This window comes from Balaenoptera musculus, chromosome 8 (genome assembly GCF_009873245.2).
Source record: "Balaenoptera musculus isolate JJ_BM4_2016_0621 chromosome 8, mBalMus1.pri.v3, whole genome shotgun sequence".
Taxonomy (NCBI): Eukaryota; Metazoa; Chordata; class Mammalia; order Artiodactyla; family Balaenopteridae; genus Balaenoptera; species Balaenoptera musculus.
In genome coordinates, this window is record NC_045792.1 from 97959650 (window position 1) to 97986956 (window position 27307).

Sequence of the window (27307 nt, forward strand, 5' to 3'; positions counted from 1 at the left end):
AGGCAGGAAGGACGATGTCTAAGAGAAGGGGAACCTGCCCACGGACAAAACGTAGAGGGGTGAGTAGTACAGGGCGCTCAAGTGTATCTTTACTGATATTTTGCACCTTTTCAAAAAGGATTTGAGGTGGTTGATTGAAATATGGGGGGTGGGGGTGGATTTCCAAGTCAGGTAATATTTTCCCTAGTTTGAGGCTCCTGCTTTTAAGACGAAGAAAGAAACAAGGAACAGAAGACATTTTTGGTTGCCGTCATATTTTGAAGAGGTAGCAGTTCGTGAAAGGACATAAAACTTAGCAGAAGGACAGGTTTTAGATGTTGTCAGCGCACACACACACACACACACACAAAGCGAGCAAGCAAGGAAAAAAAGGCAGGACAATACTTGTTCGCGCCTCTGTTACTGTGGAATCAAGACTAGATTATGCAGGTGCAATACCACTATAGGTGATTCTTCGGGGTTGTAAAGAAAATATAAGTATTACATCCCCTCATGAATATATTGTTATCAGGATTAGATTAATTTTCAAGAGGTAGCGAGGACTCACTTCTTGGTTTTATGTTCGGTTTTTTTTTTTTTTTAATCCAATTTTAGTTAAATCTTGTGTTAGTAGATTTTCTAAAGGGAATGATAAATGGCCATCCTACGCAGGGCTTCAAAAATGACAAACTTTGGATGGTAATGTGTTGTCATCAGAGGGTAGAAAGGAGTAAAAATGTTTTGTTTTCCTTTGTATGGATAGCCAGTTTTTTTTTTGGAGTTGGAGTTTTAAAAATTTCTTCTCCTTGGCATTTATAGTTTTAATCTGTTTTAGAAGTAGAGCCATCACAGCACAGTGCTCTGCCCTACATAATAATTTTAACACTTCTTTTTTAAGTATAATTTTATTTCACGGCTCTTCCCTAATCTTTCACCATTTTATGGTATCTTTTCTTTGTGTGTACGTGGTGATGATGGTTGTTGGTGGAGCAGTTAAACTTTGAGAGTTGTAAGAGTGAGCACTGACTGTAGTCTTCCATGCATAAAAAACAAAACAAAACAAAACCAAAAAGCAAAAAAGGAAAGAAAAAAAAGCCCCAAACAAAAACAACCCTGTATCTCTGAACACATCCTCAATCCATTGACTTCTCTCCATTTTTACTGCTATCACTGTAGTCAACTCCATATCACTGCAACTTGACCTTCAAACTAATTTCCTTGCTTTCGCTCCTGCCCCTACTTTTTAAAATTATTATTATTTTTTTAAATTTTTATTTATTTTTGGCTGTGTCGGGTCTTCGTTGCTGCGCACGGGCTTCTCATTGCGGTGGCTCCTCTTGTTGCGGAGCACTGGCTCTTGGTGCGTGGGCTTCAGTAGTTGTGGCTCATGGGCTCAGTAGTTGTGGCTCACGGGCGCTAGAGCGCAGGCTCAGTAGTTGTGGCGCACGGGCTTAGTTGCTCCGCGGCATGTGGGATCTTCCCGGACCAGGGCTTGAACCCGTGTCCCCTGCATTGGCAGGCGGACTCTTAACCACTGTACCACCAGCGAAGTCCTCTTGCCCCTACTTTAATCCATTTGGCACATAAGCAGCCAGATCTTTTCAAAATGTGGACTGGATTACGTCACTCTGCTGTTTAAAATCCCCACAGGCTTTCTTCCACCTAAGAATAAAATCAAAACTCCTTTCTCTAACCTATAGAACCCTTCACATTCTGATTCCCACCTATCCCTCCCTCCTCATTTCCAACATGCTCTGCTGGATCCAGTATGTTTCAGCCCCACACTTTAGGGCTTTGGCATTAGTAGTTGCCATTGCTTATATTTTCTCATGGTTGGCTGCTTCTTACCATTCAGATTTCAACTTAAATGTCACCTGTCCAGAGAGACTGTCCCTGACATCCAGTCTAGAACAAGCCCCAAGTCATTCTCATCAGTCTGTTTTGATCTCTGCATAATGTTTCATCTGACATCTGTTAATCTTCTGCAACCGCATCCCCCCCACCCCACCCCAACTAGAATGTAAACTTGAGAGCAGGAAACTTGTCTATTTCATTATCCTTGACGTCTGGAAGAGTGGGATGGTGCTCAAAATAACCCAGAAGGAACTAGTCTTTTTTCTGTTCACTGAGTATAAACAGTTTTTCCCTCAGTGAGTATTAATCCTTGTGATTCTTTATTTGGAGATGGCTGTTTGAGATAAATTTAAAATTTAACAACTTTTTCACCACTGAGTTAACTTTTTTGACTTGTATATAATTTTATTTTGAATGTTATCTACAAATTCATTAATGTTAAATGGCTTGTCCAGGATTATATAACTAGTAAGCCAACAGACTTCATTCATTTATTCATCTGTTGCTAAATATGAGATACAAGGCTGAGCTCTGGGGATACACCATAAACTAGAAAGACATTTTTTATGCCTTCATGGAGCTTATCTTCTGGTGGGGGAGACAGGAAAACACACACACACATACATACACACGAAAAAAGGAAGGCAAAATACTTGCAAGTTAGTGGTGGTGTGAAGGAAACAAGACTAGTCCATCTCTAGAAAATCATAGCATATTCTAGATAATGGCTCTGACCTAGGAACCAGTGAATCAACAAACATATGTGTTGATTGTTTTCCTTTGACAATCATTTTTGGCTTTTTTTTTTTCTTTTAATCTTTGGCTTTTAAACTTGCTATGTAGGACTAGGAATAGATGGAAAGTAGAGGTAGAAGATGTGATAAGGTAACAGGAAAAGATTCTTAGACAATGAGAGTTAAAGGCTGTTTGTTTCTCTGTCAAATGTATTCATTTCCTATTCTATTATAGTTTGTTTAAACCCCATCAGACAAGTGCTGTGATGTCTGTTACATCTTCCAGCACTTCTGAGAGAAGTCCTTTTTGGCCACATTAGACCAAATATGAGGGTATATGAGACCATAGACCAAATACGAGGGGGTGGGTAACGATCAGATAAACCTGATTAGAAGGGCACTTTCATCCTGAGGAGGAGCAGAATTCCAGTTTAGAAAGATAAGGAAAGGTCAGATTATGCTTAATAAGTGTTACTTTAATGTATTGGATGAGTAAATATGGCATCTTGAAAACAGACGAGGACAGACAGTGTAAGGTAATGGAAAGAGCATGGGCCTTGGAGTCAGACTGATGAGGGGCTTACTCCTTAGCCAGATGAGCTCAGGTTAGTTTCTTAACCTTGCTGAGCCTTGATTTTCTCGTCTCTAAACGGTGGTGATGCTATCTCCATGGTGGTGTTTTAGAAGTTAGGGACAGTGAGTGCAAAGTGCCCTCATGTGATAGATGCTTCGTTTATTGGTTGCTATTATTGGGCAATGGTGAATTACTGAAAGTTTTTCGGTAGGGTAGATATTGGTAATAATAACTCATTCTTATTGAGTTTGTACTATATGCCATGCATTATTTTAAGAACCTTATGTGTATTTTAATTCTCACAACAGTCCTGTGAAAGAGATATAGCTATTATCTCCATTTTATAGTTAAGAAACTGAGTCACAGAGAGATTATATAACTTTTACAAGGTCACAAAGTATGTAGTACATTTACTTGATTAAGTATACTTACAGCAGAGAAAGATTTGAAGCCAGTCAGTCTGACTGCAGAACCTATGCTCTTAACTATTTTAGATTATGAAAACTTTATGAAGATTCATTTGGTAGCAGTTTACAGGATAGATTTTTCAGTAAGAAAGAAAAGTTTCAATTTATCAGTATGATTTTCACATAGCTAATCCCCGAATGACCATAAAATACTAGTCTTTGTCAAGCATGTAAAAAAAAAAATTCAATCTCTGTCCTTCATGGCCTAATAGTCTAAGAACATATTAAAGATAACTCTTAATTCAGAAAAAGAATACTTGCTATAATCCTTTATTTAGGTCAAGCATAAACAATGTATGAACTAGACAGTCTTAAGCTCAAAGTTAACAAATAAATTGAATTTTCTAGGTATGAGATTTTCTTTTCCTTACACATGCTCTCGTCTCCTCCAAATATATTATTTATTGGATATCATTTACTCTCCCCCTCAAACCCACATTATTTTGATTTGGGGACAAATGGGAAGACAGTGATTTTCCTCAACAGCCTAGTGGATTCAGCTTCCTTCTAGTTGAAAGTATAGACACTGAAAATTGTTAACAAGTCCAAGCATTAGGTTTTCTAATTAACTCTAATGCATTTAAACCAAAACAATAAAATTGAGAGTTTACCTCAGATATCCCCTACCGTCCCAATCAACACATTGTAGTCCTGTTTCTAGCATTTCACGCTCCTTCCCTTCCTGTCTTCCTTTGGGGAAATGCTTTGGGGTAGAAAGCAACAAACCAAATAGCAGCAGGCAAATAAAATCAGCTCTTTTTTGCTTCCCCACCCGGAAAGGAAGGAGGGAGCAAGAACCCCACCGTCAAAGAGAACCGAGGTTCTTAGTTATGCCATTCTAAAAACCCCTTATTCCTTCAGCCCCCTTCCCCGACCCCTCCCAGCTCTGCAGTAATTCCTCAGAGATTATATAGGTCTCCACTTTAAATATAAATATATATATAAAACTTCCCCCTGTCTCTTTTTCTCCTCCTCTTGCTCTTCCCCCCCCTTTTTTTTTTTTTTTTTAATTTCCTATAATAAAGTTTCCTATTGGATAAAATCAGCTCCCTGATTTATGCCCGGCTCCTATTGGAAGTTCTCAGGGGCTGACATCACTTAGGAAAGCGAGGGGGTAGGGCTGCCAGATCAGTTTGTCACCACCCAGGCTCCCTAGCCTTTGGCTGGGTGCAACTTCCATTTTAGGTGTTGGATCTGAGAGAAAAAAAAAGAGGGAGAGAGAGAAAGAAGAGCAGGAAAGATCCTGAAAGGAGGAAGAGGTGGCGAAAAATCAACTACCTTGCTGGATTTGTCTTTCTCAGAACATTGACGAAGCCTTGGTTTTCTTTCTTAAAGGACTGGTTTTTAGAAGTCCACATTTGAGGTGTGTGCCTTTTTAAAAAATATGTGTATAGACGGGTAAAGGAGAATAAGCCAAGTTGAATTTTTGTCTTACGGTAACCGAGGGAATTTAAAACCGGGAGAGTCTGTTATGCTGACGGGTAACTTTTAAGCAGTTAATTTTTCTTTCTACTTATTTCGGGGAATTTTGGTATTTTATCATATTTAAAGCAAAGTAAAATGTTCAAGACCCAGAAACAAACTTCTGGTCTCTCTAATATAGGGAGATGAATAGTATCAGGACGGTGAGAGCATCCATAAATGTACATTTTGGTGTGTTCTTTGATTTTATGTATGTTTTTCTAGGTTAGGCTAACAAACTTCTGTTTTCAGAGCCCAAACCAGAAGTTGGTTTTTTTGGCATGTTGCGTGTGGGTTGGGAAAGGAATTTGTCCGGGTCGGAAGCTAGTTATACAGATGGTTCTTCATATGTTTCAAAACTTTTCTTTCTCCTTTTTATCATTAGATTTGTGGAAGTGGAAACTTGCAGGGAACTTTGCAGCTTAAATGGTGATATTTTTTCCCATAGAGAGTTTGAACGGCCCAGATCGGTTTCAGCCCTGCTGTTGCTGGGTGGATCCTTTTTTTACTTTTCCAGGTGTGGTGGGCAGGAGCCTCATTCTCCTTCTAGACTTCGCCTCCCTGCTTTGCCTCATAAAAGAAAATAAATGGATCCATGGTAACCGAATTGCCATCCCTTTCCTTCTAAAACTACCTTTGCTAGCAAAGATTTGTGGAGGTATCGTATGTTCAGTCTGCATATACGATAACGTTTGGTTTATGTGCTTAAAGGAATAAGGAAATTCTAATCATGCTTTTTAGTTCACCTGAGTAAAGTGGCACATGTGAAAATATTTCCAGCTTTGTGCTCTCTGAAAGGGCCTTGGATTAAAATAAGGTTAGGCTAAGGGTAAAACACTTACACAAACTTTAGTGTTTAGGATGCATTTGAGAAAGCACAAGGGGAATTCTTATTTTTAAACCAAACAAAGTTATTTTTTGGAGGTGAGGTTTTTATTTGGTTAATTTGCCGTGAAATCAGAAGCCTTTAAGATCTGAAGGCCCATGACTGTGCTTTCATATCTTATATTTAGTTTCAAGATTTGTTTTTGTTTTGCAAACACATTCTTGTAAAAATACTGATGCTAGATAACCATATAACCAACTCATCAGTGGCTGAAAACTGGATGTTCTCTTCCTTCTCCCTTTGAAAATGTGAATCATTTGAAAATTATAACTGCAGTAGATACTGCCCTAATTGTAACAAGATGGGCCTTAATATGTAAGCTGCTCATTAGCTTTAAACTGGTATGTATCTATAATAATCCTCTGATTTTGTACCCCCCACCCCTTAATTCTTTTTAGACTAGAACACTTCCTTGAATTTCTTTTCCAGACATGAGTATTTCTTGAAAGCTGATTTCATTCTTGTGACGTTGTGGCTTCAGAGGAAATGGAACTTTGTTCCTTCTTTTAATATAATTTATGCAAGGGCTACAGTAAGATTTTAATGTCTGGATCTCCTAATTATAGCAAGTGCAGTTAAAAAGAAAGAAAAAGGACAACGTGTACAGTTTGTTGGGCTGTAGTTCTTATTTCATTAACAAATTTTCAAATGCTCTTTCTGCCTTGACCCCAGCCTAGGGGTTTCTTGGTGGATCTTTGGAGGATTGGTCGTGTTGCTACCAGAGTGTCAGTTTCCCACTCAACCTTTAGGGGGAGGGATGAGGGAATCTGAAGAAGGAGTACAAAGGCAGTTTGAAAATAGGTTCTGGATGACTGAGTGGTGGTGGTTTGGGTCCAGCTTTAAATGCTGGGCTTTGTGTAGCTGCAGTGAACATCCTAGTTAACTAGCGTCCAGGACTATTTCACGAACTGAGGCATTGTTTTGACTGGTGTGTACTATTAGAGCCTTTTGGATGATAAGATGGAAGATTTGTCTTTTACCTCACCTCTCCTAGTTCTTCCAGGAAATATAATAAGGGGTGTAAATAAGTAAATCTTTTATTTTTTGTTTTGCTCCCCATTTTGGTTTGGGGGTAAAAAAAGACAAGTAAGTAAGAGTTGTGCAGATTTTTCTTTCCTTGTCTGACTCCTGTATGCTGTTGGTTTCTTTGTTATATGACTAAGGTATGCAGTGTTCCAGGTGGGGGCCTCCTTTGGGTGCTTAGAGTCCTAGTGCCTTTCTTAGGGTTCCAGTTATGGAGAGTTAGAGGGGTTAGAACATGTTCTTTCAGCTAGGATAAAAATGGGGACTATTGGAAATCTTAAAAAAAAAAAAAAAACCTCCAAGTAATTGCAATTCAGCCTTGGGTTTATGAGGTAGTTGCTCTCTAAGGATGAGTGAGAGAGGATGGATGCAAATAAATTAAGCATAGATCACTCTTCAATTGGAATAGCAAAATGATTAGCTCTGTAATAATTTATTGCTTTCTATTTTGGCACCTGGTGGTCCCCTGTTACTAACTGCCCACCCTCCCTCCCCCACCCCCCTCCTTGTTTTTTTACTGAGTGCTAAGCATTTTGCATAAACTATTGTATTTACTTAATTTCCTACAACAACTTTTTGTTTGTTTGTTTTTTGGTTTATTTTTTGTTTTTTAAGGAATTTGAGCCTCAGAGAAGCTGAGGTTTGCTGAAAATTTCAGGGCTTGTAAGTGACCAAGGCCAGGATTAAACCCTGGTCTGACTAACTACAAAGTTAGTGGACTTAACCACTAAAACACTGCCATTCTCCACAGAGAATAGAAACGAGCCAGAACTAAAATGAGCCCTTGCTAGAGGCAGGAGTGTTTCATCTTGCCTGAAGGTCAGTGCTCATTTAGATTTCCAACCCCCTCCGTGTTAGAGTAATGTACGTAAAAAAATCCATTTTCCATAAAGCCTGTGGGGAGGTGGGGAGCTAGATATGTTAGAATGGATATTATTTCAATCTTTAGAACAGGAGTTTTTCCATATGCACACTATTCCCATCCTCTAATTTCTTAAACTTACTGGAAATGTCTCAAACTTCATTTGATTGGCAGTGAAATTTCTTCTTCCAGAGAATTTTCTGGCATGTGGTTTGGAATGATACTGCCAACTTGCAGGGAGAGGTTTGTAGCAGGTAGTTCAAATAATGTTTATCACACTGTATTAAAATGGTCTATTTATTTTTTGAATTTTTGAATTTTATTTAATTTATTTTTTATACAGCATGTTCTTATTAGTTATCTATTTTATACATATTAGTGTGTATATTGTCAATCTCAATCTCCCAGTTCATGCCACCCCCCTTCCCCCGCTTTCCTCCTTTGGTGTCCATACATTTGTTCTCTACATCTGTGTCTCTATTAAATTATCTATTTATTTTTGTCTTTGCCTCTGTACTGACCTGCTTGAGTGTAGGTACTGTCTTACCTCTGTATCCTCTTAGCACCTATCTTAGTGTCTGGGATATATTGAGGTGCTCAGTAAGCTTTGGTTAAATAGGCACTATGGGAATCAGTGAGGGACTTTTGTGGGGAAGGCTGAAAGGAAGTTGAAATAGGAAGCAATTCAACAAAGATTAATAAAATTGCAATGTAATTTTGAAACTTTAGTCTGTAGTTTCAACCTTTTACACATCTCCCACCTTCCATTTTTAAATAAAGTTTCTGGAAATAATTGAAGATTTAAAATTTTAATTTCTCTTTAGTCCTGTTTTCTTTCTGGGCAGACGGTACAAATAATAGTGTAAAAAGTAAGGGTCCGGGACTTCCCTGGTGGCACAGTGGTTAAGAATCCGCCTGCCAATGCAGGGGACACGGGTTCGAGCCCTCATCCAGGAAGATCCCACATGCCGCGGAGCAACTAAGCCCGTGCGCCACAACTACTGAGCCTGTGCTCTAGAGCCCGCAAATCACAACTACTGAGCCCGTGTGTCACAACTACTGAAGCCCGCGCGCCTAGAGCCTGTGCTCCACAACAAGAGAAGCCACCGCAGTGAGAAGCCCAAGCACCCCAACAGAGTAGCCCCTGCTCGCCGCAACTAGAGAAAGCCCGCGTGCAGCAACGAAGACCTAACGCAGCCAAAAATAAATCAATAAATAAATTTTAAAAAAAAGAAAAAAGTAAGGGTCCTAGTCAGTTCATTTCATACTATAGGCAGCTGTTAACTTCAACCATTGAAACCTTAAATGCAGCCATTTTCTTGGGGAGAGGAACTCGTTACCCAGAACATATTAGGGCCGCAGCAGGGAAATATTGCTTTCAGCCGTGTTGGAAGTGAATGGTTTTTATACTTGTTAATAAAAACAAAAAGCTTGGGAACATAGTTTTGAACATCAGTGCTTCAAAGAAAGTATGTTGGGGCATCATTGTACTTTTTTCACTGCTTTCACTGTGAAACTTCAGGAGATTTTGTTCACAAAGTGGGAAGTTTGTGAGTTTAAGAACCCAAATTAATTTTCATGGGAAATTTGGAATAATAGTAACAAGAAATTTGCCTAAAGGAACAAGCCATAGGTTATCAGTATGCGATTTCATGTTCTCTTCCCTTGCAAAAGGGGTTAAATGCTTTGAGAAGCTGAAATAGGGATTGCTCTGCCTAAATGCAGCTGCCTCCAAGGTTTGCGATAGAGGGCATTGATATAGCCTGGCAGGGAGATTGTGAAGGCAGGGAAGAAAAACTGTTCTGGTTAGAACTAACAAGTGGGATATAAGGGTATGGATTAATTTGTATTTAGTTATATTGTATAATGTATTTTTGGAAGTAATTTTTTCCCACTAAGTCTACTTGGAATTGCATGTTATTGATTATTAAATATTAAGTATTGAGAACAGGGCCCACATTTACTATTCTGGTTCAGGGACAGTGTTCCCCATTTTTAAGGCCATTTCCTCTCCAGTGAGTCCTTAAGCCTTTCTGGAGTGGTGTGGGCAATTTATTTTATTTTATTTTATTTTTTTTAAATTTTATTTATTTATTTATTTATTTTTAAAGTATTTATTTATTTATTTATGGCTGTGTTGGGTGGGTCTTCGTTTCTGTACGAGGCCCTTCTCTAGTTGTGGCAAGCGGGGGCCACTCCTCATCGCGGTGCGCGGGCCTCTCACTATCGTGGCCTCTCTTGTTGTGGAGCACAGGCTCCAGACGCGCAGGCTCAGTAATTGTGGCTCACGGGCCCAGTTGCTCCGCGGCATGGGGGATCTTCCCAGACCAGGGCTCGAACCCGTGTCCCCTGCATTGGCAGGCAGATTCTCAACCACTGCGCCACCAGGGAAGCCCTTATTTTATTTTTAAAAAATTTATTTATTTAATTTTGGCTGCGTTGGGTCTTCGTTGCTGTGCGCAGGCTTTCTCTAGTTGAGGCGAGCGGGGGCTACTCTTTATTGCGGTGCGTGGGCTTCTCATTGCGGTGGCTTCTCTTGTTATGGAGCATGGGCTCTAGGCGCGCGGGCTTCAGTAGTTGTGGCACGTGGGCTCAGTAGTTGTCGTTCGCGGGCTGTAGAACACAGGCTCAGTAGTTGTGGCTCATGGGCTTAGTTGCTCCGTGGCATGTGGAATCTTCCTGGACAAGGGCTCGAACCCGTCTTGCCTGCATTGGTAGGCGGATTCTTAAACCACTGCACCACAACCACTGCACCACCAGGGAAGTCCCGGTGTGGGCAATTTAAATCAGGCATGTAGTGGGAACATTATAAGGATCCAGAGTTTTCTTAAAGCCTTCTTTGATGGCTAACAGATAATTTGGGCATCACTTTCACAAAACTTGTGCCGTTGTGTGATGATAAAAGAAACTTTAACTTTTTATTTTGAAAACATTTCAAGCTTACAGAAAAGTTGGAAGAGTAGCACAATAACTCCTATATACCCTTCATTCACCTTGACACCAATTGTTAAAATTTTGCCACAAATGCTTAATTATTCTGTATTTTTTGATCAATATGCTGACTAAACAGGGAATTTCCAATCTCAGTGTTCCATAAATTTAGAGAGGCAAGGCAGCTTTGCAGGGTTAAGAGCATGGATGCCAGAGCCAGACTGCCTGGGTTCTACCACTTCTACCACTTAACTAGCCAAAATTGGGAAAATTGTTTAATTGCTCTCTGCCTTGATCTCCTTGTTTGTAAAATAAGGACAATAATATTAACCATCTCATAGGATTGTTGTGATGATGAAGTGACTTAATACGTGCAAAATTCATAGGATGTTGCCCAGCTCATGGGAACACCTTGTGTTTGCTATTAGAATGGATACTTTAAGTGAACTCAAACATCATTTGTCTGTTGGACTAAGTTCCCTCTAAGGTGTCTTAAAACCTGAGACTATGGTGGATATAGATGCTTATATTACAGAATAAATGGGCATCCTGGATGGATAGCCTAACTATTTTTCTTTAATGGGGAAACAAGTGCCTTTAGCAATAGGCAGGTTTGGGGAGTTACAGGGCAGGTTTGTCCAAAATATGGGTGCTAGGGGAATGGGTAACCCTTAATAAAGTAAAGTAAGGTGTGAGTGAGGGAAGAGAAGCTGGTGGCAAAGCTTGAATCTCTTGCAGTAATTTCTTAGGAGACTTGGATACTTTAGGGGAAAAAACAGCAATACAAGTTTCTCCCACCTTTTTGTATCTACAAGAGACAGAACTCTAGCACCCAAGGATAAACTTCCTTTAATTTTGGCAGAGAGTGGGTTGAAAAAGCTCTGTTTGGGTTTATTATTCTTGACTTTGAACCAGATTCTTTTCCTTGCCGTCTCACTTGTCCAACCAGGATTTTGTAGGATAACGTTAGTTTTGAATGTACAGGAAACAGTTACATAGCAATGAAGGCAGTTTTTTTTACTATGTCTTTTCTTGAAATAAACCTCCCTTTTTTATGTTCAGGAAACATCATTTTCTATTTTCAACCTTTATTTAAACTGAGACTTGTAGAAATTTTGAGTTCATCAGTGCTTCCTGTGAGAAGTGTGCCTCTAAGAAGAAGGTCTGCTCTTCTATGTGGAAAAGCTGAACTGTGGCCCGTGGGAAATACACGTGTGTTAGATGCAGCCTTGCCTGGAAACTTGGTTTCTTCCAGCCTAAGATTTTCCTTCTTTTTTTCCTTCCCTCATACTAAATAACCCATGAAACTAGTGTTCTGAATAGTATTTAAACTTAATTTCTATTGGCACTCCGTAGCTTCCTATCATAACTCCTTCACCCAGCTCTCCATAATTTTTTTAAACCCCCATTTCCCTCTACTGATTCTCCTACATTTTCTTCTTTTCGTTTGCTTTCGCCTTTCTATTTGGTGTCTCCCTTTGTCTTTTTGCCTCCCCTGTCTTTTTTTCCCCTTAGATTGGTGGTCTTCACGGGCATCACTTTGCCTCACTAACACGTAATATGAAAGAAATTTCTTTTTTTTTTTAGATTTATTTATTCATTTATTTATTTTTGGCTGCGTTGGGTGTTGCTGAGCGCAGGCTTTCTCTAGTTGTGGCGAGTGGGGGCTTCTCTTCGTTGCGGTGCACGGGCTTCTCATTGCGGTGGCTTCTCTTGTTGCGGAGCATGGGCTCTAGGCGTGTGGGCTTCAGTAGTTGTGGCACATGGGCTGAGTAGTTGTGGCTCGTGGGTTCTAGAGCGCAGGCTCAGTAGTTGTGGCGCATGGGCTTAGTTGCTCCACGGCATGTGGGATCTTCCCGGACCAGGGCTCGAACCCGTGTCTCCTGCATTGGCAGGCGGATTCTTAACCACTGTGCCACCAGGGAAGTCCTGGAAGAAATTTCTAGTTCTTAAAATAGAATAAATTGTACTTCATGTGGTGAAGGTACAAGTATTAGGATACTGCTTTTGGTTTATTTCAGTTAGGTCTAGATTAGGATTAATTGTTATGATTCAAGAAGATTGATTTCTTCTAGTAATTAAGATTAGGTTTTATTTTTTCGATTTTCAAATCTCATCCACATTTACTAGTTAATTACTCATTTTGGTTCAGTTGACAGTAGAGCAAAAGATACTTACTTTTCCCAAAGTAAATTGTCAATTTTGTGTGTGCTTCCCATGTTCTATATTGGAATGTGGTCTCATAATGAGAGGTCTCTTTGTGGAGTGAAAAGATTTTTGTTTTAGGGAGCTTATATTTGAAAAACCAAAATATATTCTGGTGGTTGAGGATATAAGACATTGTTATAGAAACTAAGTCAACTTCTCAGTACTTTTATCAAGGCACCTACAGTTCCCATTTCATTGCAAGTGAAGTAAATCTCATTGAAATAAAGTAGCTGGTGTATATTCAGTACACTTTTAAAAACAGAGTGGTCTATTTTAATGGAGAAATTGGTGCCAATCTGATTTCTTTCCACTGTTTCTTTGTTGGAATGGGGGAAGTTCTGTAACCTCTCTGTTGTTCTCTTCTCTGTTGACTACTTTGTAAACCAGGGCAGAATTGGCCATTTGAATGTCTGCCCCGCTGAAGGTCAGCCAAATCTGCTGGTAAGGCTACTGGAGACCCCAACTGATGGGCCTAAGGTCACAATTAGAAAAAATGTATAGAAAGAAAAATGAAATAATACTGATTTATTTTTCTAAAATTTAACTTTTTGTTTTCATTACAAAAGTAAAACATCTTCATTCATTCATTCAAAAGAAATTTGAGAGCCTGCTGTACACCAAATAGACCTCACAGAGCTTACATTCTAGTTGGAAGAGATAGATATTAAGTAAGCAAGTAAATATATAGTAAGTCAGAGTGTGATAACACTATTGAGGAAAAAATAAATCAGAATATGTAGGGTGGTGAATAAGAAGTGCAAGGGTGGGAGTGAGGTTGTTTAATACAGAGTGGTCAGGGAGGGCCTCACTTACAAGGTATGTTTGAAAGAGACTTAAAAGAAATTAGAGAGTGAAGTCACATAGATATGGGTACAAAGTGCAAAGGCCCTGAGGCTGGTTGTTACCAGCAAGCAAGAGAGATGGGGGCAGTAGACGTGTTCAGAGAGGTCCAATGGGTGTGTGTTGGAGATAAGGGGAGACACAGTATAGGACCTCCTCCTGCACTATACGGTACAAAGAAAAGTCTCCTCACTTCAGACCCCAGAGACAACAGCTGTTAACAGTTTTTTGTGTAGCCTTTGTAAGGAGTTGAGGGAACACCTGGCCCAGCCTCCATCTTTGTCCCATTGCAGAAGTTGCATGTGAGTATAGTCAGCACATAATTTGCAAAGTAGCAGAATTTGCATAGGTTGATGACCCTTGTCTTGGAGAATGATAAAAGTAAGGCAACTACTTAGAATGAGCTTGTATGTGTTTGGGACGTGAGATCAAAATTTTCTTCCCTAGAGAAATCTATTTCTCCACCTTCTTTTTTTTTTTTTTCTCCTCCACCTTCTTATCTACAGATTCAAATTTCTATGAATAGTAGAAGTGACAGCCTTCTTTTTGAGTAGATTGAGTTTCCTTTTGAGTACATTTGTTGATTTGGTTTATGACCAAATATTATGCCTACCCCGCTTATCTGCTGCTTTTCGTTTTGCTCATTAGACTAAAAAGCTCCTGCTTCCCCGCAGCCCTAATCATTGGGATTAAATGGCTTCAGGTACCATTTTATAGGTCACCATATCCATATTTCTGTCTTGCACATCAGGGGACATGATCAATCCTGATAACTAACTGTCTCTTTTTCCTTTCTATATGTGTGTTTAAGCAGTAATGGTTGTTAAAGCATACTGCTGAACCACTTGGCCTGGTTGGCTTTGGTGGGATTGAAGAAGAAGCACCAGCTGTTTAGTGATTGATGTTCTGTGGCAACCCCATAATGGAAAGTAAAAGGATATTTGATTACCAGAGTAGCTGTGTCTTGAATCACCCATTCTTACTTTCCCTCTCAAGATTTCTGGTTTAGCTAGCCTGTCCTTCAGTGAAAGAATTTCTCTGTCTCTCTCTGTTTGGAGTGTAGCCCTAGAACTTGACCTGGTTACCCTCTATTCTTCTCTTTAATTATAACTATCTAGTTGTCATTCTGTTACTTAATATCATCCTTGGGCGATGACCTCAATCAGGAAACATTTTTCCCCCTTCCATCCTCTTCTCCTTTGGTCAGGTAACTGTATATCATCTTGCAGGAAATACTCTAGGCAATCAGGTTCCCCCAAATTTTGAAGTTGCTTTAAATAACTGCTTGATGTGTATTACTTCAGCATTTGTAGATGTTTGCAGTTGTCTTGAAAGTATGTCTTTCAATGCCATTCTTCTTTCCTAAGTCTTCAGTGACATGCTTCTTTGTGGAAATATTTCTCTTTATGCCTCTTTTAAAAACATCTTGCTACTCACTTGCCCTTACTCAAACCAGAAGTTAAAGTGACTTGGATAAGTGTCAGAGGTAACACTTGAATCCAGAGCTTCTGGTTACTTCTTTTGTCAGCTGGGCTAAAATTATCTAGGGTCTTGAATGCTAGATTTAGGACTTCGGACTTCTTCGGGGATGGAATGTGGAACAGTCTTTGAAAATGTGGCACAACTCTTTGTTCCTTGGAGGAAAGTTAAACTGAGTCATTTAGAAAATAACTGGGTTTACAAGTTGGTACTCACATTGTCTTCACAACAGTTGCAGGTTACATGGTGGCACAGAACATTTTAGATTATTAATAACTCGTATTACTCTTAAATATGTACATATGTGACACAACATGCATGCAGTATGAAATTATTTCTTATATTGGTAACTAGATGAACGTTGAATCCTAGAATTGTGTATAGTTTCATTTTTATAAAAATATTTAATAAGATTTGATTGGATTTTCGTATTTTTAAATAAAAATTCCAGCTCTGTATGTTAAATTAAAAAAAAAAAAAGTTGGGTTGTCCAATCTGCAGTGTAAATAGGGATGTCCACCACTGTAGCAACTCAGGATTCCAAAGTGAGACAGTTCTTTCTTTTAGGTTCTGAGTCTAGAATATAGCATTTAGGATTGTGTCATTCTGGCCATTTATATATTTAAATCCATGCTTTCAAATCCAGACTGAATAATGAGCTGTCTGCTGAATAGTAAAGCAGGTCCAAAAAAATGTATTTTATAACTAATGCCCTTTTTGGGAGAGGAATGTGGTGGTCAGAAGGTTGCCTGGGATAGGTCGGTACGGTGGTTCCCAATAGCTGACTCTCAGAATCACTTTGAGGGCTTTTTGCAAACATGAATTCTGAGGCATTCCCTTCAGAAATTGAGGTATGAGGGATGGGGAGGTAGATTTGGGAGACTGTATTTTTAAAAAAGCTTCCCAGGTGATTCTGATCACTTAGGCTTGAGGACCACAAAATCTGAACATTTGAGTTAAGCTACATGTCTATATGATTTCTCAGATGGGTGGTTATTTACTTAGTATAAGAAGTAGAGAAGAATAGCTCATGGTAGTAGACATGGTAAGAAGGTTGCTAATTTGAAGTTTTCTACCTCTGTATCCTGTATTGTTTTGGAATTACAGATGTCACCGCCTGATTTGGGGATTCTGCCAGCACTTAGTATGGAATTGAGGACTTGCCTCTTAGGGGGAAGGGAAACTTTTAGACCATATCTCCATTTTGAAATTGTGGAACAAATTCAGGAGAGGATGTTAACATTGAAACTCAGCTGGACAATTTGTTTAAAACTCGACAGGAAGGGCCAATGTTACTTCCTGTCTGAAAAGGAAGTGCTGGCTTCCTTCCCTTCCTCCTTGGCTAATGCTGGTCAACTTAGAATATGGGTGGGGGAGGGGCTGATCGCGTTACTACTTCAGCTGGCTGTCCGTTCCATGGGAAATAGGGTTATCATCAATGTTCAGTAGCAGAAGCATTTGCTCCCTTCTTTCCTTGCTTGAAACGTGGTGATGGGTGCTGTGTGGGCTCCTGTCTACTTGCCCTTATGTGATAGCCCTGTGCTAGGTTTGGCTGTTGCAGTCCAGGAAGGCTTCCAATCTCCCAGACGTTATTTTACATTCAACCTTATACCTCCCCTGTATTCCCTGACATTTGAAAATAGATCAAGGAGTTGTAGGGAAGAAACTGAAATCCATTTGACACTGAGGGGTGGGTTGTGGAAAGGAGAACATAATTGGGCAGAGGGGAGTGGATGACAAAAGTTTCTTATTTTAAATTGAGCCAAGAAAGCATTCCTTCTAAGTGGGGCCAGTTGGCACTCTTCCTGCTATTTTAGTTCTGGCTTCTCCTTCCTACTGGCCAATTGTATTACGTGTTTGATGTGAGTTTGAACTGTGGTCTCTGGGGTTGGGGGGAGGGAGAGTGGTGGAAACAGCTGGTGACTTCATCAAGCTATCTCAATTATGCTGCTTTTCAGGGTGTTTAGGGGGAGGGTGGTAGAGGAATTGGATGTGTGTTAGCGGAGTCCTAGCAACTCTCAGTAGTGGGATTGGATTCTTGGGCACTCTTAATGCTATGTGGGATGTCGGCTAGTTGGAATGTAGCAAAACCTTTTTCCCAATCGCATTCTTTTCTCTGCCTCCCCTCCCTCCAGTTCTTTCAGCTTTGGCCCTGACTTGGAGAGAAAGGGGTATGTGGGAAGTTATATAGCAAAACAGATTCATACTTTTCCAACCATTGAGTATTCAGCTTAAGTCTTGGGCCCTTCCATTGACTTTCTCCTTACCCATTTGTTATTCCCTTGGTTGGGTTTTCTAAATGTCTGCAAACAGCCAGAGATACAAGTAGACCAGGACTTTTTTTTTTTTTAATTTTTAAATTTAATTTATTTATTTATGGCTGTGTTGGGTCTTCGTTTCTGTGCGAGGGCTTTCTCAAATTGCGGCAAGTGGGGGCCCCTCTTCATCGCGGTGCGCGGGCCTCTCACTATCGCGGCCTCTCTTGTTGCGGAGCACAGGCTCCAGACGCGCAGGCTCAGTAATTGTGGCTCACGGGCCTAGTTGCTCCGCGGCATGTGGGATCTTCCCAGACCAGGGCTCGAACCCGTGTCCCCTGCATTGGCAGGCAGATTCTCAACCACTGCGCCACCAGGGAAGCCCCTAGACCAGGACTTTTGATGAAGTTGTGCTGAATTGCGATCAGTTGGCTATACTGGTCTCCTTCCCTCCTTTCCATTGTGGGGTTTCTATATTTCTGAGTCAGCTTGCAGTTTCTGTCTCACCTACTCAATTTGAGGCAGAGAACCTGCTAAGCATCCTTTTGGAGTAGCAGTAGCAGCACTGATACGGGTGTGTCCAGTTCTGTCTGGGGTGTGTCTTTTATAACCCTCTTTTTTTTTTTTTAAGTATCTCAGAAAACTCTTCTACTCTACTATTTTTATCTGCTTTTTATATAACCATCTCACACAGTAGTACTTAATTGACTGATTTATTTGGCCTGGGCTATGAATAAGGGAGAATTGGATAAGAATACCAACAATTGTAACTAATTTTTAAAATTATTCTTGAGTGAAAACGGGAGTCCGATTTAGTGCTAGGTAAGAGATCTGTAACTTTTTTGTGTGTGTACTTCAGTGATAGAGTTTGCAGTGGCTAGGCCCTGCTGTTAAGTTCTGTTCTAAAACGTAGTGTTGCTAAATATTCTTTTTTCTGTCCAGTCCTAGAATGGCTGACTATTGTGTATATACCTGCCCCATTTCCTTCCATCTGGTTATATCATAGCCAGATATGGACTAATTCCTTCTAATTGTGCTGTTTTAGACTTATCTCCTTTTGCATCAGCATGTACTATCCGAATCAGGCTTCTGCACAGAGTACTTCTAGCAGATCCAAGAAGAAGGGGAAAGGAGTGTAGGATAAAGGGAGGAGAAAAGATGAGAAATGATAGTGTATTACTAGTTAGTTGCCTGGAATGTCCCTCTGGTTTGAGACCTCTGTGCTGAGCCTTATACTACGCTTTATGCAAGAATTGAGCCCTGGGGGCAAAGGGTGTTGTTTTGGATTTCAAGAATCTTTGGCTAAATAGAGCTTGATCTATCTGCATCTTTGCTTCTAAAGTTTAGCGCTAACGTCTAGTGGGCTTGTTTAAGATAACAGAAAAATGTATCATTTATCCCATTCTTGGTGTCAGCTGTGGACCCTTACCAGGAAGGGAGGCTTTCTCTTCTGATGAGGTTCCAAATCTGCAGCCCCTGATCCACTCCAGGGGGAGCAGTGAGCAGGAAAAGCTGTTTGTTGTGTTGACCTTTTTTGCTGCAAGCACTACTGTGCAATTCCTAGTGGGCCTCCTTTCATTCCCTAGGGAAGTAGAGAACTTTTCTCCTAGCATCTGCTGATACCTATTCTGCCTCTTTGTAGGGTGGAGTCTGCTGCCTTTGTTTGTTCTATTTGGGGCCTCTTAAAAAAATCAGCTTTATGTTTGTGGGGAAAAGAGTTTGAAAGACTTTGAAAACAGTAGAAATGGGTGATAGTGAAGTTGACAGAGGATGTGTCCTAAAGTAGTTTTTCCAGGTGGGAATATTCCATTGACTGAATTCAGGTTGGTTATCAGATTGCCATGATGAAGCTTTCTATGAGATGTATCACACGTAGCTGAGCTGAGTATAATACCAGTTTTAAGATCCACAGCCTCCAAAGTGAAGAAACTAGCTAAGTAGGAATCTTGAAAATCCCCTCAGCCCCTCTGAACCCTTAGATCTTCACACAGTATCTTTCTGCTGATTCTTAAAGGCCTGAGCTTTGTCCTGTGTAGTGTTGGCTTGGGGCAGGGAGGAGGGTTGTTTTCCCTGAACATGATAAGGAATTGAGCAGGGCAAAGTGGGAGCTCTGGCTGGTGATTGGTAGACAGGATGCCCTGGAATGCAGTTGGCTTGAAGCCCAGAATCCAGCACTTTGTATTTGTTTGTTTCTGGGAGACTGTGGTCTGGTGCTACTGTGACAGGAAGTGAGAAAGCTGGGAGTGGGGGAATGGAGAGGGGCGATGTCTTTGTGGTTCTCCTGTGAAATCTCTTTGTCCCTGGAGAGCAGCCCTGCTACAGGGCTCTACTGAGAAGAGAGCAGCCTTTGTGTGTCTAATGGGTCTCAGAGCATCTAGCTACTCCGAGGGATTAGGGAGTGTGAATTCTGACTGTGGCCTTTTGCATTTTAGCACTTGAGTTATATAAATGGCTTCGATCTCTTAGTATTGGGGATCTCACTGACTTTTATGTGTGCTACTATTATTTATATATCTCTAGGATTTAATTAAGAAAGGAATTTTAGAAGGAGATAGATGTTTATTTATATTATGTTTATTCACTGTGTATATTGCAGATACCTTGTTGAGTCTGAAAGGGATAGAGAGAAACAGGCAATGCCGGGGCCCTACATTTTAGGTCTCATCCTTCCAGTTGACATCTTACTATGTACAGAGCTGGAGAAACCTACCCATTTTTTATTTTAGTATTGAGAGGTACTGGCAATTCTCTGTTTGCGCTTAACTAGGGAATGGTTGGTAGTTTCCTAGGATTTTTTTTTCCCCTCTGTCTAGACTGGAGTAGCACCTGTAGCACTCTCTGTCCCCGCCCCCCACCCCCTCCCGCCGCCTTTTCCTCTTGTTTTGTGTTTTCCCTGCCCTCCGTTCCAGCTGTGGAACAGGCATCTCTTCTCACTTTGTGGATGGGGTGGCTGAGTCCTCAGCTTCTTGCCAGGCTGGCTAGTCCCTGAGCACACACACAAGCCGGCCTTTGATTACCCAGGAGGACAGCTGCCCTAGAGGCAGATTGCTAACCTTCCGCTAGAACAATCCCTTCCCTCTGTTCTGATGCTGGCTAGCACTGTCTTCCCTGCTTCTAGTTCCTTCTGTTTCCCACCCCACCTCTGATCTGATCTTTGCTTTTGGTTTAGTGAGATGTCACGTTAAAAATGAGAGTAGGGATATTTGTGATTAGATTTCTTTCTTGAGCTGTGATTAGAGAATGTGGCAAGTAGCCAGATTTCTATAGCGGGCCTTTCAGTGGAAAAGTAGGTGACTGTGTACCAAGTAATACTATTACTTTTGCTCCTCTCACCTTTTCTCCTGAGTTCTTTTTCCTTTTAAAATGGGAAATCTAAGGTATTTCTCAATTCTGGCCATTCTTCTCCAGAATTGAGTGAGGGCTTGCTCTTTAAAATGAAGGCAATACCCAAAGGTCTAGGTGCTTCCACCTCATCCTTTCTCACTACCCTCCCCTCCTCCCCCCAAAGTTTACTTTTGGTCACCTTCTCTATTTGAGTTAGAATAACTTTTAACCACAGGAAGCATAGAAAGTTCATACTCATTTCACTCTATCAAGGAGAAGGAACACGGACTTGGAGTAGAAGAGATGCGTTTCTAGCCCTTACTAGTTATATGATGACCTTGAGCAGGATAGTGAATACTTTTTTTAAAAAATTAATTTAATTAATTTATTTTTGGCTGCATTGGGTCTTTGTTGCTGCACACGGGCTTTCTCTAGTTGCGGCACGCGGGCTTCTCATTTGCAGTGGCTTCTCTTGTTGCAGAGCACTGGCTCTAGGCACAGGGGCTTCATTAGTTGTGGCACGCAGGCTCAGTAGTTGTGGCTTGTGGGCTCTAGAGCGCAGGCTCAATAGTTGTGGTGCACGGGCTTCGTTGCTCCGCGGCATGTGGGATCTTCCCGGACCAGGGCTTGAATCTGTGTCCCCTGCATTGGCAGGCGGATTCTTAACCACTGCGCCACCAGGGAAGCCAGTACTTCTGATGCACAGTTTACTCATCTATAAAAGGGGCCAACATTGCCTCAAAGGTTGTTGGGAAGAGTATCTGTGATAATTTATAGGGAGAGGTCAGTAATTAATGACTCACAACTTTTCTCCCCCTGTAAGGTCAGATTTTCTTCTTTTAGATAGGGAGAAACATTTCCTTCAGCTATCTGCCCTGAGCTGAAATAGGACCTTCATATTTCCTATGATCTCTTCATAGACTCACACCTTCTCTCTCTTGCTTGTCTCAAAAGGGAGGCATACTCTAAACCTAATGGAAGGGGTGTCTTGTTGCTCTTTTCAGGGCTCAGGGCTTTCTTAGGAAGCTGGACTGTAAATATGATTCAGTTACATGCTTTCAGCTTTTCCAGGTCATCTTCAAATGATGGGCAGAGAGATGGTGGGAATGCCAGAGATAGAAAGTTAGGAGGTTTGATGAGAAGCTGCCACTTTAAAAAAGAACTGGGAGCTCAAACAGTGGGGTGGCCTCTAGTAAACCTTAAGGTTAAGCTTTTTTTCCATGAATTTTTTTTCCTCTAGCCTAGGGTAGGGAAGAGTGTAAGGTGTCCTAGTTAATTTTAGGATTTCTCTTTTATGACACAGGAGTTAAACAATACTGTTCCATTTTGACTAGACTTTTTCTAATTTCCCATTGTATACCTGACCTCCTCTCTTTTCCCCTCCTTTTGTAGAATGGAGAAAGGCATTTGGCCTCTCCCCTTCCTCCAGTCTGACACCTCCCTCTGTTTTTTGCCCCTCCTTCTTGTCTTTGTTTCCTTATTGGCCTCTCCCTAAAGCTCTGCTTTCTCCTTATAAGGCTGCGTGAGGTGCCTTTGGCAGGGTTGCAACAGGGATACAGGTAAGTAACTTGATGTGTCTCAGACTCTCAGGATTGAGAGAAAATTCAGTGTTATCTGTCCCAGTGGAAGGCCTTGGAGAGGCACGTGGGTGGTGGGGGAGGAGAAGGAGGTGGCCTGGCCTGAGAGATCAGAAGGACTTGTTAGACCAGTCCTGTGTGTGTGTCATACACGCTCCAGAGAGAAGCAGGTTTTGTTTCTTTCCATACCCTTTCAGTCCTGGGCCCCCTCACGAGCCGAGAGCCACACCCTTCCTTTGCTTCAAAGCCAGTCTAACATTTAGACATTTTAGTATCTTATGGTTTGGGGGGTTCCCAGAATACTTGGGAGGGGAAAAGAGAGCAAGAAGAATGTTCCATCTGGTTTCTGAATTTAGGGTCAAGATGGTGGAGGTGATTTTTTTTTTTTTTTTCCTTTTAAAGTCACAGTAAAAACTTTAAATCCTGACAGGTAACTAGAATGTTAAAGGTGTCCTAGTGACCTGTAGAGATTGCTAGCTCAGCTGCCTTTTAACAAGGAGTATTTCTTTAAAAAAAGAAAACCAACACAAACCTTTCAAATATTTATTTTCCCTGAAACTCCAGTGAGATAGAATGATCACTCTTTCCTAAGAGGAGGGTGATTTGCCAGAGACTCCCTTAATTCATCAGATTTGTGTTGGACACAGTGAGACCTAGTCCTTACTTGTAAAACTGAGACTCCTTCATTCAGCCTTTTGAGTGCTCTTAAGTGGAGAAGCTGAGCCTAGCATAAAGCAGATCCCCAGGGAAGCACAGAAACTGCTAAACACCTAAGACAATGCCATTTCTGGAATGTCAGTTTTGTAATTCTGAGAAGTGCCCAGTTGACATGAGATTGTGAAGCGAGCAGAGTCCTTTCTCCATCTTATTTCAAGTCACTTTCAGAGACTTGGGGTTAGTGTGGGAGTGAGTCTTTCCAGCAGGGAGAAATATGAGAATTGTTCTGACTGAGCTTTGAATTGTTCTAAGCTTTGGATGGTGGAACATCAAGTGGTGGGTGGAGTACTAAGACTTTGGACTTTGGTATAAGCACTCTGTGATAAGAAGCCATAGAAAAACTATTGACAAAATATGTTCCTTTTGATTTAAAAATAAGGTGCCAATTTTCTGTTTGTGGTTGAACAGCATTAATTGCTTTGAACTTGGGGCAAATGCCAGTTAAGGCAAATAAATGCCTTTTAGGTGTTTGGAAGACCTACCTTTTTTGGTTTGAATGTTATGTAATACAGTTCTGTAGTGTTACAGGTGCTATATTTTATTGATTGGTATTCTTCAATAGAAGGCTCAGTGTGCTTTTTAAAAAAGCAGTTTGAAATCCCTAGGGTGATGTAGAAGAGGAATTTTGCTTATCGTTGCATTTAGAGGGAAGGGATAACTTTATGACATTGGTTTTGATTTCATAATGAAGAAATAGGAAGAAGGGAAGAGGGCTGCATTTGGACCTGGCTCTACAGAAGATAACAGTTCTTTCCTAAGAACCCAAAGACTGTTTTACGGGGTTTAGAGTTCTCCATCTGAAGACAAATAATTTTTCTGCTTTCCGCAGAGGCTTATATGCCTGATTCTGGTCATCTCTTTGGATATACTTACCTGAAGTGCATGGAGGTGGGAGAGAGGTTCAGAGTTACCCAGCCTATAGTTTTACATGTATTAGCCCATTAAAGCTAAACTCTGAAAAGTAATAAAAAGTAAAGCTTACAGGGGTTATTTATAACTTCTCCAAGGTCTCACAATTTGTTTTTGGCGGAGCCAGGACTTGAACTCCGGGTCTTTTGACCCCTGGCCTGGAGTTTAATTTTTTTTTTTTTTCCCTTTAAGAGTGTGAAGGATTCCTGTAGTTTACAGAGCTACAGTAAGTGGGAGAGGGGAACATGTGGAGACGTGTGGTTTATTCAAAAGCCCTAACAACACGACCAAAACCCTAGTCTCTTGTGTTAACTATTTGTAATAGTATTGTATTGGTAGCAGTAGCTTTCTGTGCGTCAAGACATTTTCTAAGTACTTTCCATGGATTGTCTCGTTTAATCCTCACAACCACCCTATGTATTTTATTTTTCCCATTTTACAGAAAAGAAACCTGAGGATTAGAGAGATTTGCCCAAAGTCATATAGCTAAGAAGCAATGGAGCTGGGATTTGAACGCAGTCAGTGTGATTCCAAAGTTTATGTTCTTAACCTCTAAAAATTATAATTTCAAATTATATTTCTATGGCCAATTTACAGTAGAACAAGTCATTGTGGGGATTGTGCTATTGGCAAGTGCCTTTCTTCTTTTCCCCTTTTACCTGGTTGGCATTGTCAAGCTGTTTGGTCTTTCTGGGTATTTGATTTAATTCAACTTCTTCTGGTTCAGAATTCTTACAGAAGAGATTGAATATTTACTGTTGTCATTGCTTGAATGTGGGAGCTTTGTTGTAGACTCGTAGGTCTGTAGGACCTATGGCTTGTTAAGAGTAAAACCAGGGCTTCCCTGGTGGCGCAGTGGTTAAGAATCCACCTGCCAATGCAGGGGACACAGGTTCGATCCCTGGTCCGGGAAGATCCCACATGCCGTGGAGCAACTAAGCCCCTGTGCCACAACTACGGAGCCTGCACTCTAGAGCCTGTGAGCCACAGCTACCGAGCCCTCGTGCCACAACTACTGAAGCCCGCACGCCGCAACTACTGAAGCCCATGCGCCTAGAGCCCATGCTCTGCAACAGGAGAAGCCACCGCAACGAGAAGCCTGCGAACCGCAGCAAAGAGTAGCCCCTGCTCATCGCAACTGGAGAAAGCCTGCGCATAGCAACGAAGACCCAAACGCAGCCAAAAATAAAAAATAAATAAAATAAATTTATTTTAATAAAAAAAGAGTAAAACCAGTTACTCTGAGAAAATCTAGTGTTAGGGGAATTGCAAGGTTCACTTGTTCACTTTGCTCCTCTCCCCCACTTTGGCAATTCCTTGATCATCATTTTTAATTTTTTAAATTTTTTGGCTGTGCAGCTCGGCTTGCGGGATCTTAGTTCCCTGACCAGGGATTGAACCCGGGACCATGACAGTGAAAGCCCCAAGTCCTAACCACTGGACCACCAGGGAATTCCCAATGAACTTTTTTTAAGTGAGAACAAGTGTATCCATTGAAAATAATAAGTGGCCAACCTGTAAAGATGTTGGCCTGTAGTCTTAAGGCTTTCCTGATTCTAACTGCCAAAATCAGTTAATAGTTTGCAGATTCTGGTCTATAGTATGATTTTCTTATGATGTGTATGTTTGGCATGGAGAAGACTCAAGTCTCTGAGTTGTGAGGTGGTGTACTATATATCTTGCCTAACTGCTTCGTTCTCTTCCCCCACATATGCTTGCTTTTTCCTCCCATTTATTTCTTTTCTCCCACTTATTTCTTATTTGTAGACATTATGGATAACCCTTTAACCTAAAGATAAATGGAAACTTTTTCTTTTCCCTTTTTCCTGTGATGTTTGGGTAGAAAGCTCTTAAGAGTTGTAAGAGAGAGGTGCTGGACTGTCCATTTTATATTGGACTTAAGTTCAAAATTTGCCATTAACTGAGACCTTGGGTAATTTCTACACCTATAGCCTGTTTTCTCATTTGCAGTAAACTTCCATAGAGTTGCTGTAAGGATTGCCAGGATAATAAATGTAAAACATTCAGTAATTGCTAGTTCTTTTCACCCTCCCTTTCTCCTTAGTAATAAACTGCGAAGGCCTCAAATAGGGAATCGAGAGCTCATTATAGCAGATGTGTAATTCTGTGATAAATGCCAGGCACTTAGAAAAGCACCCTGTGTCCCAGGAACACTGGTCTAGGTGGGACCTCCCTCCTAGTAAATAGTGTTGGAGTAGGGAAACCAGCTCATCCACTCCTTAGAACCCAGTTATGCACTTGATCCAGTTAATTTTGTCTACTAGTTCACAAAATAGTTTTGGGCTGAGGCATTACTATTAAGTAATGTAATTGGAAGATAGAAACTAACTCTTGAAACAACTTAATACCTCACATTTGTATAGCATTGAATTCTCAGCCGATCCTCACAGCAACTCTGAGTTAGACGGGGCTGGTGGTATTGGCATCTTACAGATGAGAACGTGGCGGTGACTTACTGCCGTTGTTGGCTAGTGGCAGAGCCAGGACTGGGACCTGTCTTCTGAGTCCAGTTCTGTCCTACAGAGCTCTGCTTCTGCCCTCTTTAAGGCAGAAAATTTCCCCCATGCTGTTAGGCCTAGGAATCTGATCTTCTTTTTCTTAACTTTTCTGCCTTCTTCTCCAAATTAGAGCCAGGTGGTCAGCTTTTAAAGCCACGAAGATGGGAGAAGCTGATGTTTTTCCAGATATTGCTTCCCGACCTAGAGCCCTGGGTAGAGGCCCTGCTACCCTTCCTAACTCCCTGTATTGTATTAGCTAAAGCTGTGGGGGCAGAAAGTGGCAATTTTATGGAAGGGTGACAGTTTCTCTGTGCAACAGGGAGTGTTGGCACTGTATGCCTGATAGTAGTGGTAGTTTGGTCTTTTATTAACAAAGAAGATTACAGGGCGGAGACTGCCAGAGTGCTAACTACAGTTCGGACAGACCCTGTTGAAACCCAGAACTGGAAGAATCTCCCCAGCTCAGGGTCCTCTTGGTGTGGAAGGTTCATAGGTCATTGTACATAGCAGATGAGGGCAAGTGCAAATGAAGTAATAGAGATGAAAAGGGAGCAACATTAAAAAAAAAATAAGGCTACTTATTAAAGACCTTTGAGTGGCCTGTTGGAATGTAGGGTGGGAATTGAGAAAGTGACAATGGGCTTTGGACCTAAAGGAAGAACAGGAGTTGATAAGTGACTGCAGGAGCCCAGAGCCTGGGTAGGAGGA

The 27307-nt window shown here is 41.0% G+C and overlaps 1 protein-coding gene across 6 annotated transcripts in view; it reads left to right on the top strand.

The window, feature by feature from the left end:
- The first annotated feature begins 4755 nt into the window (after nucleotides 1-4755).
- CTNND1 (catenin delta 1) overlaps nucleotides 4756-27307 on the top strand; it is a 45942-nt gene continuing 23390 nt past the window's right edge. For all 6 annotated transcript variants that reach the window (XM_036862518.1, XM_036862520.1, XM_036862521.1 and 3 more), the window contains exon 1: nucleotides 4756-4971. The gene's annotated coding sequence lies outside the window, so the exon portion shown is untranslated. The remainder of the gene's footprint in view (nucleotides 4972-27307) is intronic.